The sequence below is a fragment of the Xiphias gladius genome, chromosome 15 (genome assembly GCF_016859285.1).
Source record: "Xiphias gladius isolate SHS-SW01 ecotype Sanya breed wild chromosome 15, ASM1685928v1, whole genome shotgun sequence".
NCBI classification, from domain to species: Eukaryota; Metazoa; Chordata; class Actinopteri; order Istiophoriformes; family Xiphiidae; genus Xiphias; species Xiphias gladius.
In genome coordinates this window covers 12531287-12548831 of record NC_053414.1, presented here as the reverse complement: position 1 = coordinate 12548831, position 17545 = coordinate 12531287, and the positions used below count along the sequence as shown (strand labels likewise).

At 37.1% G+C, this 17545-nt stretch overlaps 1 protein-coding gene across 9 annotated transcripts in view; it reads right to left on the bottom strand.

Moving 5' to 3' along the window:
- inpp4b (inositol polyphosphate-4-phosphatase type II B) overlaps window positions 1-17545 on the bottom strand; it is a 237754-nt gene that overhangs the window by 201254 nt on the left and 18955 nt on the right. The window lies entirely within an intron of this gene.

Here is a 17545-nt window from a genome sequence, read left to right as displayed (position 1 = left end):
TGAGAATGCTCTGTGTCTGTGTCTCATGTGTAAAACTCACAAATCATTTGATAGAACAATAACTTTACACATGCGGTTCCATCACGGCACACAACAGGAAGTAAAACTCTCTTCCATGTAAGATATATATGATAAGACCCTCAATCTGCAGTCATTCTCTCTGCAGGCTTATATATATCCAGAGGGGCACAGGCATTACAAAGATGTGTCAGGAAGACGTAGAACCAAGAAGCAGCAGCAGCATCAGAAAAAAATAATAAATTTTGAAAAAAAAAAACAAGCATGTTTCCCAAATACAACAACACAAAGAAAGACAAGAAAGAGTGTGTGTGTGTGTGCTTGGCATACATACATACATGCAATACACGACTTTTAAAAGAATAAAAAAAAAAAAAGTAGAGTAAAATAAGAACAGGCGAAATTTTCCACATTGCATTTTCACATTTTGGTGATACCACCGTACAACAGGACAACAAGCAAAAAAAACCCACTGAGACCCACATTTGTCTGCAACACAGCAAAATGGCAGAGCTCGGAATTATGACTAAAAACTAATATGTCAATACATTTTTCAGATTTTTACAGATTTTCACATAACTGTAAATACATTTTATAACTAACAATTTTACAGCATTTTTAATTCCAATTATTTAGACTAAATATCATTAAAATATCATTTTAAATCTAAACTCTTAGGTTACTGGTAAGTGGCTGTATAGCACAGCAACATACTGAAAAATACAACCAACACGTTTACCAATTCATAGTATGCAAATGTTCATACTAAATGAATGTAAGAAAACTAGTAATAACACTAACGTAGGCATACACAAACACAGTGAAATCTGACTTGTATAACAGAAGCTGTTACTAGACTTCCAAAACGTATGATCGATATTCTAAAATAAACATCACAGGGTTACTTTGGCATCCCTACAGAAAAGAAAATGTAAGTTGTGGAAGAGGATTGTACTGCATTACCCTTTAGTCCTGCTGACTGTGTTAAGACATAAGGTCCAGAAATAATACCATAATATTTTGAACAGCAAAAAAAAAAGCCTTTTGCACTGTCAGAAAAAAACAACCCAAAAAATAAGTTCACCTGACTGGTGAGTGAAGACAACAAAAACATCATTCAATAGCAAGTAGTTAAGTGCATCTTAGGTGGCTCAGTCTGTGCGCTCACTTATAACTCATTGCAATTAAAATCAAATCACAAAAGAGTCTTGCAAAAGCCCAGAATACTACATTGTACTGAATAAGAGTAGCCAGTGGTAGCCCCCTGCTGTCTGGCTGTTTTTTAAGTCTTGAGAGAAGACAGAAATGTGTCAGCTTTTCTCTATGACCTGTCTTCTATATCAGAGACACCGTGCACTTGTACAGTTCACACACAACTCCCTCTTTCTCGTTCCCTCTCGGTGTCTCTGAGATTTTTTCATTAGCTCAATCTCCTTGTGGTACTACACTATATTTCAGGATTTTTTGAGTGTTAAAAACAGTGAAGGGGCTGATCGGAGCAAGCTATGGATCATAAAAAACAGCTGAAATATCATTTGTAATTGCAATCAATCTCGACTTTGTTTGGAAAATTGGACAGATGACGTAAAAGTGTAGGTTTTTGTCATTGCAAAGTCATCTTTCATAAGAATATCTTCCTGGCTCGTGGCCAGGCCTGAAAAATGACATATTGGTCAGTCTGCCCATCTGTGCAGCACTTTTATCTAACAGCAACTAATGACCCAATTACCATGAAATCTAGTTTGAATCGTCATGGAACCCAGGGGAAAATGCATAATTATGTTGTTGACACCCCCTGCCTTTCCATCTAGTGGTCATCAGGTCAAACTTTATCAACCTTTGGCCCATACAAGATTTCTCAAAGCAATTACTGGATTTCTACAAATTTTGTTGCACTACTAAAAACTACAGAAGTTGATGCGGATTTTCTGGTTAAACCTTTGTCTTTTTTGATCCAGAACCATCACAAACTACTTGTACACAAGAAATATCAAAAATCCAACATATTTAAAGGTAGGGTAAGCAATTCTAATCTAATACACTTTTTGTCAAATTCAGTGAATATCTCCGCAAGGTCTGCTAGCTGTCCGTTCTGTGTGTGTGCTGAAAAAAAATATGGTGTTCCTACACAGCCCTGGCTCTTTAAAGGGATATAAACAAAGTGGATCGGACCAACAATTCAAGGGAATCAGCACTTGGGGGGAAATCGTGTAGGATAAAAGGGGGCAGTGGGAGTGACAGAGACGGCAGTTCCGGTGCATGCTAACATGCTACAAACAGAGGAGGAGAGAAACAGCCCTAGGGAGAAGATCTGAGTAACAAAACTTGAAAAACAAGGGCTATGATCAGGTGAGGGGGAAGACCCGCTCAACATCAGTGTGCCTTTCCTATGGTGGAGATTGCACAATCTTTTTAACAGTCCACCTTTCTACCAATTTGGCTGCCAACATTACAGCCACCGAGATTTGTCCCAGCAGTCCAACTGTGATGGAGAGACCTGAGAGAGATGAAAGGCATGAAGAGGTTGCTCCATTTCTGCTTGATAAGTGGTTAAAACATTCGTTTTGCTATGTCTCAAAGAGCCAATAGGTGTGTATTGTTTCGTCCTGTTGCTATTGTTTGTGATAGCTAATCGCAACTGGTTAGTTAGCAAGCAGGTACCTGTTCCTAATTTCTTAGTCTGGTAACGATAAATTACTTGCCAACGGAAATTCGGCTTAATTTCTAGTTTGCCAAAATATAGTGGTGTGGTAATTTAATCCGTTCTGTTTGTGTGCATGTCATTTGTTTGATGAATTTTTATATTATAAGGTTTGTTTTGCTTCAGCTATGAGAAAGAGTATCCACTTCCACGACGTTCTGGATTCCCCCATTGTATCGTTGCCTTAGCAATGCGCGTCCATGAATTTTGGGTGTAGCGCTTCTTAAGGATTACTGAAGGGAGGGGCATATTTGTTTTGCTGTTGAGTTCAAATATCAACAGTCTATCTCCAGACTATTCCTTTAACATATATCAACACTTTTCATTTTGGACACCATAAACCTTGCTCTATCATCCTTATGACATTTTACATTCTTCCCACTACTGTCAAAGCAACAAGTACAGCAAAATTACTAGTATGTTGTTTGTTCCAAAAAACTTTTGCATTGTGGTGGGTAATAGCAGGGCTTTTGATTTTTAATCTGTAACTGTCATCCTAATTTATCATCACAAGAAATCTTTTAAATTTGGATACTGATGCCAGCTGCAAAGACACACACAAACATGCATATACACACTTGTGAACACACATGGTCTGCAATAAAAAAAAATTACACTATGTAATACTTGTGTGTCATGCACTAGGGAATTTGTTTGACATGGCACAACCAACATTATGCCAGCACTTTGACAGCAAATTATTGCTATGCTAAAGAATCAGCTCCTTAGTTAATCATTTTTTGTGTTTTAGCAGTATGTTCACATAAGATAGCATAATATACATAATTTATTTTCTCTAAATGCTCATTATTAGTAAAATGCTTTGCATTTGAATTCCACCAGTAAAATGCATCTTTTTGTTCCATAAATGTTTGATATAGTGTGAGTTAAACGAGATAACAAGCTGACATTTTAATTTCGGCCTGTCAATCCCATATTGAAGTCTTGTTTTTGTGTAATACCACATCATCGATCATCAGAAAACAACACTGCCACTGCGATGCCCTACATTTGTAATTCCATTAAAAGAGCATTATGGTATTCATTATTCTGTAAAAACAAAGTCAAAGCCAAGTTAATAAAACAAGTACCCTTTCCTTTCATTTCTGAAGTAGAACAGCAGTCTATAACCATGACATGAATCAGATTAAAGGTTGCACTCTTATCTAATTCAAAATGAATTATACAATGGACAATTTTGGACATTTCAGACTCTGACATAAACTTTGACTAAACATTTGTCTATTTAATAAAGCTGAAGTAGTCACTGGGAGCTGCATCCCCTGCTGCATGGAGTCCTATTGGGATACCATTCAACTGGTAGAGGTCACAGTTGACGGTCATTAGCTGATTGTTGGTATTTAGACATTAATATATTATTTTCGAAAAATAATGTTTTTTGTCATACAGCTAACTTCGACTGATTTAAAGGAAGTAGATTTCCTTGAAAAATTTTATATTTCCTTCAAGTTTTTGTCCAGTGAATCTTCCATTGTTACAAGCCTTCATCTATTTTGAATTTCTACTAGCTGTAATGACTTTTGTTCAAATCCATGCATGTCTCTTTCTTTCAGATGCTAAATTAAACTAATTGAACTCTTTCATACCATTAAAAGGAATTTCTTCAACCTTATTCCTTCATTCTAAGTTTACATTTACTTGACAGGATAATTCCTGACTATACTACAAAGTTGGCTGACTGAAAAATTCAGATCATTAGAACATGTTTATTTCTTCAGATAAGCTGGGTATAAGTACACTACCATCTTGTGGTTTAGTCCATTGTTATGGGATTTCCTACTGTATCTGCTTGATGTCTATTCAGGACTCAAGCAGAGACGACTTTTCAATGTTCTTTTTTTGCACTCCCCATGGAATGTTTATCATGCTTTTTAAAATTTATTTGGAGAACATCCTTAAGAGCCACTTCAATTTATTGTTATAAATGATCCAGTGACCCAATGCTTTTTTGTCTGAAACACAAAAGGCATTAGAGTAAGACTTACATTTCTATTTAAAACAAAGTATGGCGTTGCTCTAGCGATGGCCATCAGTCAGTCAACCACTTTGGTCCCGACTGAATCATCTTAACAAAGACTAGATAGATTGTCAGAAATTTGGCACAGACATTCATGGTCTCCAGCCTAGTTACTTTGGTTTTTCTACTGACTTTTCCCATAACGTCAGTGACAAAAATATCATATGGTTGACATTTTTGTTTTTAAGTGAAATGTCTTAATTATTGGATGGAGTCACATGACATTTGCTACAGATATTCATGGTGCTCAGAGGATGAATCCTAGTGACTGTCTTTTCTGATGATGAAAGGGCAATAATCTCATGTTTTGACAGAATTTTAGAAGGCATGAAATGTAACATTATTTGATGCCTTAACACAAAGACCTCATCGTAAGTCTAAAGCAATTCTTTTTAAGAATTCTGAAATATCATTATCATTATGGCCAAAGTTTACTGCTTAAAGATGATGAATTGTCTCCCAAGAGACTAATTGACTACAAGCCAAAATTAAAGCAGCCTCTTCTCTAAGCACTATTAAAGAAGAAGTTTTAATCATTACTGTTTAAAGGGGGCTGATGAAGAGTATGTTCCCCACAAGGCTAATGCATCTCATTTACTAGAATGGCATTTTTATGGGAGCTTGACAATATTGTGGTGAAAGGACAGGCCCTGTAGCTACAAGATCAACAATCAGCATGGGTGGACCAGTGGTGTGTGATCTCAGAAGACAGATAAACTACAGCCCAGGAGTTGACAATAGCTTGGTCCTTGTTTACTTCTGTTTCTACTAAAACCCCAACCCAAAATTGTCAAATTCACACAAAAAAAATAGATGTTTTCGAGCTTGTCACCATCTCTGCAATAAGAGTACTGCAAATTGTTTTGTTTTGTTTTTTTTTTTAACTAAAAAGGTAAATCCTATATGCAGGTGTCAGATGATTGGTTTGCTTATTGGAGGTGATGATGAAAACCAGAAGACCAGAAGGCCTTTAACTTTACAGGAGGTGAGATATAAGGCACAGTTATGATATGCAATTATAATTATAATATGCAATTGATGCATTAATCAATGTTTGTTTCAGCCCTGTGGAAACAAAAAACACCAAAAGCTACTGGGTGCATTTTTCTTACACAGACATTCCAAGTGCTATGTGTAAGATTTACAGTCTTAAGTTCTATATTACTGACTGTCTCTATGACATACTGTATCTGTTTTATATTTACTACCCTGTGGCTGACTTATGATTAAGAACAAAGTTTATCACAAATATCATTTGATGACTAAATGACTAGGTGAAGTGCAAATTATAACAAGGTTGCAGCTACAGTAAAATTTATTCCAATTGCAGCTCCCGCTGAGTGTAATGATTCAAGTGTTAGCTGTTTAGAGATTCAGTGCCAGTTATGAAAACAATCACAGAAAAAAAATAATAAAACCAGAGATATTAAACAGCCCCAAGGAACTTAGGTATAGTCGTGGTCAAAATTATTGGCACCCCTGAATTTAAAGTACATAATTCAGAATATCTTCAGAAATAAATGCAAATCAACCAACCAGATTATTTTAATACAATTTAAATGAGTTCCTTGAACAAAATAAAAAAACTAATAAAATTTACCTGGTCTTAATTCTAGTATTCACATGACCTGAATTAACTGATGAATGATGGTTTTACTGCATAAAAAGGGGCTGATTGTTTACGGTTTCTTTCTCACAATGTTGTTGAAAACAACAGAGCGGTCTGAGAGCATCAGCTATGCTATCATCAAAAAACATAATTCCAAAGGCTACTAGGCATCTATCTTGAAATCCCTGTTTCAACAGTTCGTAATGTTATCAAGAAGTTTCACAGTCATAAAACTGTTGAGGCGCTTCCTGGGTGTGGTGCTAAGAAGAAACTCAGTGAGAGTCTGCAAATGTTGATGCGGATTGTGGAAAAAATACCACGCAAGATATCTAAAGAGTTTCAGGCTGACCTGGAGCAATCTGCAGTGGTGGTTCATTGTTCATTAGTAGTAGCAAATCTACATTATTGAAACCTAAAAAAATGAATTTGTTTAAACACATCTAATTATTACTGCTAGTGTGAGGTTGTAGATCTGTACACAATACTGACAGTGGGTTTTTGATGAACAGATGTGCTTCACTACTTTGAAAGCTACAAATTCTTTGAGAGCAAGAAACTAAACACTATGTGACACAATACCTTATTAATGAAGACTAGAGCTGTAACAATTACTCGATTCATCTATTAGTCGATCAAAAGAAAATGAATCAGCAACTCCTGTTTTATTCGAATAACTGTTTTAGTCATTTAAGCAAAAATGGCACCATTCCCTGACTTCAGATTCTTAAAAGCGAGAATTTGATGATTTACTTTGGGTTTTGGACTGTTTGTCTGACAAAACAAACTACTTGAAGATGTAATTTTGGACAATGGGAAACTGGAACAGACATTTTTCAATTTTTTTGGACATTATACAGTATAGACCACCGATTAATGAAAAAAATAATCATCAGATTAGTCAAAAACAAAAATAATCGTTACAGAGGAAAGTACAGCACTAAAGCAGAGCAAACAACACTGATATAGTTAAGCATAAACCTTTTTGCTCTCTGAATAACTTGATGATTAACCCATTTTCAAAATTAATTTTCTGCTCTTTGACTAGTTGATTAATCGACTAAAGGTTCGAGTCCTACTAAAGAACACTTTAACCATCCTAAGACACATTTGTCCAGACTGTAATGCTATTCAAAATTCAAAAATGGTCATTTCAGTGGTTGACTACAAAGTACTGTTACTGTACTGTATATTGGGTTTGGTTTTATCCAAAAGCACTGAACTTCAAGGAAATACAGTTATTCTGATTTTGATGATGCATTTCTTGTACAGGATCTGCAACCAATGCTTAGGAGGGGGCTGAAATCCTCCATACAGCCTCAAACTTCATGTTGTAGTTGGACAATCTGACTGTATGCTAATCAAACCACCTTCATTTGAAGAGCATCCTGACTCTTGCAAAGCTTCAATCCATGACTGCTTATTCTAAACATTATCTAATAATATTCACATTTCCCAGGGGAAAATGGGCCCTGAATCTCTTTCCTCACAATGACAGTGTTATGCATTGCTATGCACATTCCACGTGGCTATGAACATATCTTCATTTTTCTCTCCAACTAAATTCTTAGTGTGCTCCCACCTCTCCTGTATGGAAATGTGGTACATCACATTACTTCACCCCCATTTGCTTACTCCTTCAGGGTATGTGAAGTAATGTTAAAGGATTAATTTCATGGTCTGTTATTTACATGTTGTTTACCCTGAAATAACAGGGTAAAAGGAGAATCATTATAACATAGCATAACTGTCGCATAGTATGCGTTTCACTTTAATTCAAGAATACTCTGTTGTGTTTCACTCATTATGTTGCACATTTGTTCTCATGGACCTCATGGCAAGTTATCAGACATTTTCACATTGACCTAGCACACAGTCAGGACACACACACAACCCAAGTTCGCAGGAGGGGTGAGGAAAGATATGCGCTCCCTTGATCTCCTTAATTCACATACTGGGCTGTACTACATGCCAGCAGACCAGCAGATGGGTAATTCTTCACACTGGGTTTTTCAGGTCGCTGGGGAAACAGTAGACACAGCAGGTTACACAGAGCAGTGTTTTGGGGGTAGCAAGAGGTAAACATAAGCCTTTTTCCCTGCTTAGTAAACTAACAGCTCCAATCATCAACACGGCCTCAATACCCTTTGTTTGAGACCTGCTAATTGCAGGCACCAGCACAGGCACTTCTCAATGGATAATATTTCTTCTTCTTGATTAGTTTTGCTTTCAGCCTTCAGACGTTTTTCGCCTTACGGACTGTAAAGAAAAACCGTCAGTTAAAAATCCACCCTAAAACTGAATTAAGTATATTATTCTGAGTGAATGTGAAATGATTTCAAGAGACCAAAGAGTCAGTGCTTACCCAAAGCATGAGATGGATGTGAACTTGGTCCTCCAGTGACAAATCAAGCACTTGGTACGTTCCAGTTACTACCTCCACATCATTACTAATCCCTGCACTTTTAGAATATCTCACTACTTCCTGCATCGTAACCAAAAGTTACAAGGAGAGTTGCAAATTTAGTTGCATATGATAGTAATTTGTAGGAGCACTGTTGGACCAAGAGAGCAACGGCTGCGGACATACTCCTTCATGATGCTCCAGTCACAATGAACAAGATTAAGAATTTGAAGACACACTGTACCTTATCTGCACTACTCAAAACTTGGCCTGATTTTAATGTAAAACAAGTCAGTTTCCCAATTAGGCCTTTTTTACATAAGATATTTTGACACGTCAAAGTAAGAAAGCACAGGTGTAAATAGTCTCACTGGCTGAATTTCATTTAGAAGCTCAGGGTCCTGGTTTTGTGTATGCTCTCACACTGTCACACTCTCATGGCTTGCTGGCACACTTGAATAAAACACAGCCGTTGTTAATGTCGTTAGGAACACTTGTCCTTTTCCTACTAAGTAAAAACGTCTGCTGTGAAAAAGGCCCATCATTAATGTCTCCACGATAAAAAAGTGATACGTAATCATCTAAACCACCCACCAATTAAAATGCAATTTAAAAGGATTGTGAGACAGTATGATGACAGGAACAACCACCTCACCTCATCTGGAAACCTGGTTTTACTTTCACGGTTAATCTAATTTAGTTCCCAACCAGCCAGATCTGGTACATCTTAATAAGCCATTTGAGGATATAATCAATCTGGATGTCACCAGTGTAGCGTTGTTTCACTGATCCAGGATTGGCTGGCTAATCCGCCCGGTGTGTACCACCCATGATAAAGAAGTCAAAATCAACCTGAGGGAGTCGAAAAGCCCATAAGACATCAGTTAGCCTGAGATAAGGTTTCTCCTCCCTGCGCCCACTATAGATAGAATCCACACCTCTCCTGACACATACCCTCACCCTGCCTCTAGATCAAACACTGAGACCTTTTATTAATACCCTGTCAGCAGAGTTAACATTTATTTCATGTGTATTCATCTGAACAGATTTTACAGATGGCATGGTTCTTGTGAACCTGCTCTTGAAAAATTAGCCTTGTTTTTTACCCCTCTCCTCATGAATTTCATCAACTAAGTGTATGCATGGCTATGTATTCACCTAGATGCTGTTTTCAGCCTTAGTGTATAAAAATGAAAAACTTATCAGAAATATCACAGCTGGTAGTAGTTTGTTAAAAATGATAGGAAATATCATGACATGTTGAGGCAGTTGTGATGGTAATTAATGAGAAGGAAGTGCTTACTGAATAGCAGGTAAAATTGCAGAATAACAAAGAACTTCGACCACTAACGGTGTAATATATTCAAAAACGATCTTTTAAAATACGTCATTGTCTTAGAAAGCACCTCAATGTAACTCAAGTGAAATGTACAGACATAACTCGCTACTGTTTCCTGTTGACAGACCACCAGAGACGTAAGGGTTTTAAAACAGAGGTGAAAGAGGAGGGAAGTCATACAGAAGCACCTGGTGCCAATATTTTGATTACAGCTCAAATTGAGCCCCCATGACACACCAAGTTTCAGGCACTACAAACCCAAGAACTGAACCCCCAAAAGAGTCCCTTCTGCAAGCTGGTCCTGAGACTTACTGATCAAATAACACCCAATACCGTTCAACCTCAGACCAGCAATGCTATGCAACCACTAAACAGAGTAAACCAAATTATTAAATGCACTTCCTCTTAAAATGTGTCAGAAGACACAAAAAAAGCAACAGTGAAAAGCAACAGATATTAGGAGAGGGAGATGCAGCATACTTAGCTGCACAATATGTGACCACATGTCACAAACTGAGGGACACACTATTAAATCAACATCACTGAATGTGACAATTATCCCAAATATGGTCTATTATGCATATGGAACACACACACACACACACACACACACACAGATGCAAACCACATTTACTTTTTTTTTTCATGTTCTTGTTTTTGATCTATTTTCTTTTACCTAATAAATTATATTTTTTTTCTCTCCTTAATAATACTATTCCCCTGACATCTGTGCCAATAAAGCACACTGAATTGAAATGAATTGAATTGAGAGAGAGATAATACGGTGGGAAATAAGACATGAGGGAAGGATGATTTGCAAAGTTTTGCAACACCTTCCCATTTTCAAAGACAAACATGCCAATGAAAGTGTTTTGCATTGCAGATCCACTCAGTGATAGTGCTGTACCTGACAGAATTTCCACCATAAATACATCCCCACATTTTTATGGGGGCTGGGGACTTCATGGAACTGCTGGCACCAAAACACAAAGTTAGTAAAGTCATTTTCTAGCTCTTGGGTAAAGACTTTTTTCTTTTACTCATTTGTTCTTATTCTTACAAATAGTGAAGTGACACAGTCAGAGTCACATATCTTAAGTGTGAGTATGAATCCATATTTAATACCAAATGAATGAATGACTTAAGTTTTTATTATAGTGTCATGCATACAGCTATGCCCATCCTGCACTGGCTTACAAGACACCTCAAATTAATAAAAGCTAGATCCAGAATGCCACACATACATTTTCAAAAATGTAATGTCCAACACTGTAGAAATCTGAATAAATACTAATTAAATTGAAAAATAAGGAAAAATGTTATCAAACTTAAACACATCAAATTAAACTATTACAACGTTTGATAGAGAATATTTCAGGGTTTTGTCAAGCGATTTCATGAAAAACTGACATACTTTAATCACTTAGTATGTACAAAGCAAAAAAAAAAAAAAACTCTTCATTTTCCACTTTCCCTATTGACACAGCTTGCATGCATCAGTTTTCCTCCTAAAAACACAATATTTGATTCTCCTAAACTCAATAGCCAACTGTGCAGCTCAAGATCTTAGGCCGCTACATAAGCAAAATTTAAGATATGATTTCAGACCATATGCCATGTAGTTTAAACAAGGGATTTGCAAATGCTTTTTTAAGACTTGCACAAAAGCTTACTTTAAATGGTTTTCGTGTTATTCCTGTGGATATACAGCATATCAGCCTCCTCCAATGTTGAGTAAAAATAAACCATTAAAGTTACAGAACATAAACGCATTCTTGTTTATTCTTTCCTCTGTTATTTTAATCAAGTGATTCCACAGTCTGATCATTTCACATTTCTGTTGAACTGACCCTCATACTCAGCCCATGTCCCACTGAACTGCCTGTATGGAGGCAAATTTATGAACCCGTGAAATGATCATATAGTTCTATTCTGTAGAGTCTGTTATTATAGATTCTTTAAAGCCTGATATCCCTGTGGCATAATTCAATATAAGGTAGACACATGCATAATATTTGGTATTCAGTATGTAGAATAACCAAGGTGTTTATGTTTGCTCACGTGTCTCTCTGGCTGACTTGATATTTAAGCCGGTATCAAACAGTTCATAACGGAACCCAGTAAGATACCTTTGACATCATAATTAGATATGATTATTTAATTAATGTCAAAAGATAATTAAAATACTGTATCCTCAATGCATCACTTTCCTGGTTTCAGAGACAACTCTCTTTTGGACCTACACAGACAGCACTAAGCTCCGCTCTCCATTCCTTATGTATATGACAGCACAGGTAATGCTGCAGAGCCAATACATTTGTCCTTGAGTACATGATACCTTAGCCTTACTAATGAACCATTTAACAGCAATATGAAGGGAACAGCAGTTAAACGAAAGGCCCCTTGTGGATTTGGTAAGCGCGCGTCAAGACTGGAAGAGACAGTGATACTTCACATTGGCAGGAGGAAGAATGAATAATGATAGGTTTTGTGGGTTTTTTGATGTAAGTCTAATCTGTCAATATATTCCCATGCTCCATCTCTCCCTGGAGGGGTAGCGGGACCGGCACACCATGCCACAAACTCAAATCACAGTTACATCCAACAGGACTCATAATTATGCTTCACATTGTCTTAACTTTTCGGATCCCACTTTACATAGATTCCTTAACCGTCTGACTTGCTGAGAAAGCAACAGTTGTCTGACACTGTCATTTCAAAGTTGAACACAACCACCACAATAAATCCTACTGTCTCTAAAGAATATGTTTCTATAAAAGACACTAATTGACAGTGGATATTTAAATAGACTGTAAAGCACATTTCATCCTCCTACCTAAGCTATTTTAATCATTCCTCCATGATACACCTGGAGGTTTATGAACCAGAGAACCAGTTCTTGTTGTTTTCCGCATTAAAGCTTATGAGTATTCATGAGCAGGAGTAGGCAGTAATCTCCAATGAGACTTAAGACTGTGATCAACAGAAACTGTCTGTCAGTCATTGCAAATGTGAGCTGAGAGCTCAGGGGACATTGTTAGGTTTCCATTGCGACACAAGTCTTGTATTCAGACTCCCAACGACTCATCTCATAAGAGCCAGAGCATATGGAGAACAAATGGAAAAGGCCACCTTTGGAATGCCACAGATGGCTGTCACAGATGTTGAAAGTCACTGTCATTTCATCTCCGACAAATTCATGCAGCAACTTCAGTTTTCAAGTTTGAGAAGGGAAAAAAGGAATTTAATTCCATCATAAATATTTCCCTCTGGCTCCCAAACTCATCAGTGACATTGAGTGCTCCATTTACTGCTCACACTGAATGTATGAAAAGTTACAGGAAAAAATAATACATTTAGAACAGTTACAGTTCTAAAATTTAAATAGTTTGTATACATTGGCATTTGACTATTTCTGGTCAAATTAGATTTAATCTACAGCCCAACAAAAATCAGAACAGTGAAGGTAAAGAGACTTTTGTTCTTTGCATTTATAGTCAGCGTACTTGCAAAAGACACTCCTTATATATTTCCCAATATTAATTTCTATTGCATGGGCTTTTGTAAGGCTACATCAGAAAACATTTGAGGTTTCTTGAACACTATGCTGACATTATCATCTCTTCAGCTGCAACTACAGGAGATGGAAAGTAAAGTAACACAAACACACAATAGGAGCTCAATTAAATATCCCTGCAGTAATCACTAAATCGGTGAATTCAGGCGGCGACTACATAGAAACACAATTAAAAAGGGAACTACACAAGTTCAATAGGTCATATTAAGCAGAACATCAATTAGCAGCATGTGTTTAGTTTCAACAGAGTCACCATGTCAAGCAACACAATGCGCCTTGCAGATGTACAAAGAAACCAGAATTCACTGCCTGTGCTGCTGGAGCATTAGTGTAGAAAGTCAAGTTGATGTATGACAAAAGCAGGAAAACTGCAGCAGCAAAGAGGAAAAGTGGCCAGGCACAGAGCCTTATCAACACTAACAGCACAGATACTTAAAAATACCACAAAACAAAGGCCTCAAAAATGTCTGCTGAGCTTAATCAACACATCTGACAATCTCAAAGACAAAACATTATCAGCGTGATTAATCTGTTGATTACTGCAAGGTTAGTACACTGTAGAATGTTTAAAGTCTTAACCACCATCTGAATGATTGTAGATGCAATGTAATACTGAGACTTCAATTTAGCTGTCAGGTTAAAATAAAGCCATTTGCACGTGTTGTATGATGGACTACTTAGCGTACAATGAAAAAAATGCTACGTCTTTGTTTTCACTGAAAAAAGGCTAAGCAGTAACAGTCCAGACAAAGACATTGAGCTTGAGGGGCTAACTTGCTACTGAGAAGACGAGGATCATCGTTTTCCAGTAAGACTTGTGGCGGTGGACTGTGTATTTATATTAACAAGCAAATCATACATCCCAATGTATTTTTCATCATCGCTGGCAACTTCCATTTAACATCAATTTAGAGGCTTGTACCAAATTCCACCTGCATGCCAAGTAGGTACAAGAGAAGAAAATACACTGTACCTTGTTTACATCTACAGTTGTCAGAAGTTTACATACATGCATACATACTCACTCATCATGGACGTGAATGTCGTGGCAAAATTGGACTTTCGATTAATTCTTTTCGAACTGTTCTCGTTCTGGGGTATAATGGATGTACAACATACATCTTTACCACATGGACAAAGAAAAAGCCTTCTGGAGGAAAGTTTTATGGTCAGATGAGACAAGAATTGAGTTGTTTGGCCACAAGGACCAGAGGTAGCGGGTTTTGTTCAAAGATCTCTTTATTTGGCTGCATTCATCCTTCCCTCAATTCTGACCTGTCTCGCTGTCCCTGCCGCTGAAAAGCACCCCTTCAACATGAGGCTGCCACCTCAGTGCTTCACCATAGGGATGGTATTAGCCAGGTGATGAGCAGTGTCTGGTTTTGACCAGATACAGTGCTTGGGGTTCTACACAAAGGGCTCAGTTTTTGTCTTATTAGACCAGACAATCTTTCTCCTTGTGCACTAAAAGTCCTTTAAATGCCATTTGGCAAACTCCTAGTCGGCTGTCACAGTGTTTCTCATACAATGATTTATTTGTGGTGGCCCGCCACAATATCAGCTTTGTCCACCACATATTGATTTTCTATTTTTTTACTATTTCATAAAGGTAACATCTTATTTCATTGTAGAGCTGTACGCAGCGCATTGATTCACTCAGCGCCTCTTTGCCCCACTCTCTCTCTCTCTCTCTCTCACACACACACACACACACACACACACACACACACAAAACAAAACTGGAACAAAGGCCACATCTTAGATCTAAATTTAAATTTGCACTCATTGTGGGGCACCACCTTCTTTTGAAGGAAATGAAATAATTAAATTAACCAAACTAATTAATGAAATTAACCTGTCTTAAAATCAGAAGTAGTTAAACTCTCAGTTCAGAGATCTCTTGTTTTTGCCTTAAAAGAACACACAACACAAGGCAACAATTTAAAAATAAATGAGGACATTTACTGTCACTAAATTACTAAAAGCAACTGAATAAATGTAGCATTAATAAGGATTAAAGAGTCATGACATCAGAATGAAACAGATGAATAAAACTGATCTTTGAATGACAGAATGACATGGATCACTTTAGTTTCGCGATAGTGAAATAAAGTACGTGAATTAGGATTATTCGAGAAGGAGGAACATAAAGGGAATGAATAATTTCTCTAGAACTAATAATATTATTAATTCAGAGCACTAGCCGACATCAACTCTTGGCATCAGAAGTAAAGTTTAGCCAACTCTGTGGCGTGGAGCTGGCCCCTTTCAGTTGGATCCAAACTGTAGACTGTATCAGTGCTGAATCCACTTGTAACTTCCCAGCAATGTGGTGCTTTCTGAGATATAGCGGTGGTCAACCAACACCTGTCTGGAAGCGGGGCTGCTCAGCTGATGACCTCATTCCAGCTGATGGAACAGATGTGAAGGCTGAGAATGACTCTTTGCCAGCCAGGCAGAAGTTCTGGAAAACAAAGTCTCTCTGCTGGTTCCCTGGACAGCTGAAGTTCGTGTCGGATAAACTCACTGGCTAGGTGACAAAGCTTCCAAGATACTATCAAAAAGCACACAAATAAACTATAAAAACTTAGGTTCAGTTAGTTCAGTATTGAGTTGCAAACTGAGGCTGGTTTCAGAAAATAAAAAAAAAAATAAATAAAAATAGGCATTAATAAAGAATTTTAAAGAACATAAGAATTCCAGTGCAGTAGAGGAAAAATGACTGGATATGAGGCTTGGTGGGCAGTTGCAAAAAAATTTAAAAATAAATTTAAAAAAATATATACACACACAAACACACACACACACACACACACATATATACACACACACACACACACACACACACACACACACACACACACACACACACACACACACACACACACACACACACACACACACACATATATACACACACACACACACACACACACACACACACACACACACATATATATATATATATATACATATCCAGTGTGGAAGCGCATTAGATAAAAACTTGTTCATAAAACGGCATAATATATGAATATTTAGACTGTTGGGCTAGAAGTATAGATCTATCTCTGTAGGAGTGACGGTGTTTCTATTATCCATTTTCTCGTAATTGTTCACAGTCATCACTTTCACCTGACACTGCTGCTTATCTGCTGATGTGGATTTGAAGTTTTTTCATTCATCTTTTACTGTAGAGCTGACCTGAATACTATTTTTTGGGGGCTTCGAAACTTCACTGAGAATTATCCACACTAGTTGTAGATTTCTGATATGCCAATTTCCTTTGGCATATCTGGCACTCGACTTTTTGGGGGTAATGTTTGCAATTTTGGAAATTATTCGCTTGACTTTCTCGACATCTTGCTAGCACAGTTGTAACTTGTAAGCCACAGTTACATGGTCACGTGACACTGTCCCAATGTCAGTGCTGGTAACATTAGCTGAGAGCTATATTGCACAAAAAAATAAAACAAACAACAACAACAACAATAATAATAATAATGATAATAATAATGACAATAACAACAGCAACAATAAAAAACAGCATTTGAATACTGATTTGGAGGTCAATTACCATGGCCATAGCAGAAGCTCCAAAGCTTCAAGGCATCCGAGTCAGCCTTTATTATTCTAAATGTATACAGCACTATGTATTAAGGGCATATATCATATATGCTATTTGTCCACCGACTTTTTAAAGTGAAATTACCATAAATGACATTGTCTCAGTCTCAATGCATGACACTGAGAAATTAGTAATACAGTATAACTCATTTCAGTAATTTGGCCTGAACAGGATAAAGATGCTAATACTGAAATGGCAAAACAGAACTAAAATATCGGGTCTATTCATGGCCTGAAT